Genomic DNA, 3405 nt, shown 5'->3' with positions numbered 1-3405 from the left:
GAGGTTTCCACTTTTCTCTCCTGCAGCTGGACTCACTCAGAGGAAGCTGCTAGTTTGGTCTGAAGGTGAATCTGATCGTCTGGGAGTCTCTCTGCAGGAAACAACGATGAGAAACTGTTTCCTGCTTTAATTCAGCTCCAACTGAGGTGTGTTTCACTCCAAAGTCCAGAATTCAACCTGCTCTAACGCTCACATTTTTGCTTTTCTCTTCAGAGATCTGAACACAACATGTAAAAAAGACAGCAGAAACAGTTCCTGCCCTGCTTCCTGTTTCAGTTCACGCAATAGATGTTGGGGGCGGAGCTTTAACTTCCTTCTTCACCCAAAATAAACGAGAAGGACCTCGGCTGCAGCGAACAGAAAGGGGCGGGGACGGACCGCTGTCAGTCTCATACCTTATTTGGAAATGGGACCATTGCACTCCGGAAATGAAGGGGGCGCTATTTCCTATGTCATCCGCGGACTCCCGTTTTTATTTTCTTTTGAAATCTGTGATATATCTTCATCTTTCGGAAGGATTTTCACTCTCAGCATGTATTTGAACTTCTCTCTTTTATTTACTTCAGCGCAGCTAACAGTTTTTAACCAATTCCGTAGCTTTCGGTGTACTTCTAAATCTACATCTTTTCGGGCCTGCTACCGCCTCTAGTGGCGTGGGGGGTGGTAGCACAACTAATCTAATTGCATTATTAAATCAGAATACCAGAACGTCTTTATTATTTACTATTATTTTCAGCATTACTGGCACCGTAAAAGATAAAGTAGAGCTAATTAAATGACAGAATGAACAGTGGTCCGTCCCGCTCCTTTCTGTTTGCTGCAGCGAGGTGTACTTGAAACAAACGTGCTTTTCATTCCAAAGTGAGTCTGTCAGAAACATGAATCTCTGCACATTTTAGGTGGGAAAAAAGACTTAATAATAAACTGTCCTAAATGCTGCAGTTATTTTACTCTGAATAAAATCAGGAAACATGAATCTCCTTCAGGATTGTTTAGACAAGCTCAGCTGTCATAGCAATTTGGTCATGATAACTGTTTTGTCTGCTTTCTTTACACAATGCAGTTAATTGAGAGTAGCTAAAAGATGTTTGGACATGCAGTTCAAACTGCTGTTCTTATTCTTAATAGATGCTAAAACAGACATGTAAAAAGACTCCATATTACATGTTAAATTGAAACAAGCCTGACCTTTCAAAATGGGAGTTTTTATATCCGGATGGTATGGTATGCAAAAAAAAAAAAAAAAAAAAAAAAACATGACAAAAAGAAGTTAGATCCACTTTGTGAAAAGAGAATTGTTGTGTATTACAACAAAAGAATCCCCACATAAATAATCATTTATCCAGACACAGGATTTAATAGTAGGTGGGAAAAGTTCACTTCATAACTACTAATGAATGTGACACTGATTAAAACATAAATAAACACATTTTGCTCAAGAAGAGAGCAGAAATACAGCAACTAAAACCAGACTTGACCACATTCATCTCACAGGAGATCAAACTTGAGACTTGTGACTGAGATAGAAACTTATGTTAAAATTGATGGTCATACACAAATACTTTGTTAACATCTTCATCGGTTTGCTTCCATCCTAGAGGGTCGGTTTGGATCAGATGGAGTGAAAAACAGTTCAAATGCTTCATTAAAATCCCAATTCTGTCTAACCTGCATGGCTGTAATGCAGCAGCTACACAAACCTTTTCTCTGGTTTGTAATTTTATTTTGCACCTTTATTAGTTCAGTAGCTACTTGGCGTCTCGGTCCGTCTCTGCATCTTATCCAAAGGAAATATTTTCATGTTTTAAACTTGTTGCTGTTTCATTGAACAGCTGAGAAAAAATAAGCTTTAGTGGAACCGGCTCAGCGCCTCTGACTGTAAATAAAACGTTTGTTAAAAACATGAAGAAACTTCTCCTGGTTTATGAGAACAAAACAGTTTTTATGTGTATTTTATTGATCGTTGAAGATTTCACCACTTTACTGTTATTTATGTGACTGTAAGACAAATAAAACTATATTTTATACATCAATAAAGAGAATTTGTTACTTTATTTTAATTTCTAATTTTGGTTAAAAAAATTCATATAAAAAATTCTGACATTTACGTGACGTAAACGTAAAGTTTATTTTAAATATGTTTCTCATAATGCAGTGTTTATGATTCCCACCAAGATAAATATTCAACCAAAAGTTTACATACACCCAATAAAAAGACACATTCAAATTAAATAGGAACCAAATTTTCCTTGTTTTAGTTTAAAATCACCAAAATTATCTCTATTTTGCTCAATGTTAGAATAATGAAATAATCTGTTAGAGATTTACATATGAATGTCTTCAAGCACTTGTCTTCAAGCACTGTTGCCTGGCAGCAAGAAGGTTCAGGGTTCGATTCCCGGCGTGGGGTCTTTCTGCATGGAGTTTGCATGTGGGTTCTGTGCATGCGTGGGTTCTCTCTGGGTTCTCCGGCTTCCTCCCACAGACCTGTTTGTCTCTGTGTTGCCCTGCGATAGGCTGGCGACCTGTCCAGGGTGACCCTGCCTCTCACCCAGAACGATAGCTGGAGAGGCAGCAGCACCCCTCCCAACCCCATAGGGCTAGGTTGTACAGAAAATGGATGGATGTCTTCAAGCCCAGAAGTTTACATACAGAATAATTACTGAGGAAAAGCTCAAACTTCACCATTGTCCTTTATGTTGTTGAGGAGTCATAATCCAGATTTAATATAAAATCACAAACATTCAACATTCAGGTCTGGATTCAGTAGAACTCGACTCATCATGAGAGAAAAGGAGACGCATATTTCAGAAATAATTTCTAATAACTAGAATCATTTGGACTTTTTGTTCTTCATGCTGAGAAAATCAGAGCTGCTGTTTGATCACTGAGATCTTCATCGGTAAGAGTTTTACTTCATCTGTAGTGCAGAAGTATGGAAACATCTTGTCAGTGAAGGTGTGTGTGAAGGTGTGTATGTGTGTGTTAGTATCCAGATCAGAGAACGACAGCTTTCCTCTGTCCCAGTCCAGATTCACTCTGATCCTCTGGAGTTTCTTCTGGACTGAAAGAAACGTGGGAGGAACTGGTGGAAACTCTGCTTTATATTTACTTTTATAGAACCAAATACCCAACCATCCAGATTTTATCTTCCCCTTCCTCTGGACAGAATCTGTTGTCACACCAAGCAGCCATCCTTCAGAGTCTCCAACATCAACATCCCAGCTGTGGCTCCCTGAGTTAAAACCCTCAGAGCTCAGGACAAAACGCTTTAAATCAAATCTCTCTGAATTATCAGGAAGCTGCTGTTCCTCTCCTCCAGTAGAACTGGTCAGATCTTCAGACAGGTGGAGTTCTGGATTAGCCGTGTTTGGGTCCAGAACCAGAGGAGTGTAGGTCACCATG

This window comes from Poecilia reticulata, linkage group LG5, assembly GCF_000633615.1.
Source record: "Poecilia reticulata strain Guanapo linkage group LG5, Guppy_female_1.0+MT, whole genome shotgun sequence".
Lineage (NCBI taxonomy): Eukaryota > Metazoa > Chordata > Actinopteri > Cyprinodontiformes > Poeciliidae > Poecilia > Poecilia reticulata.
Note: the sequence above shows the minus strand (reverse complement) of the source record.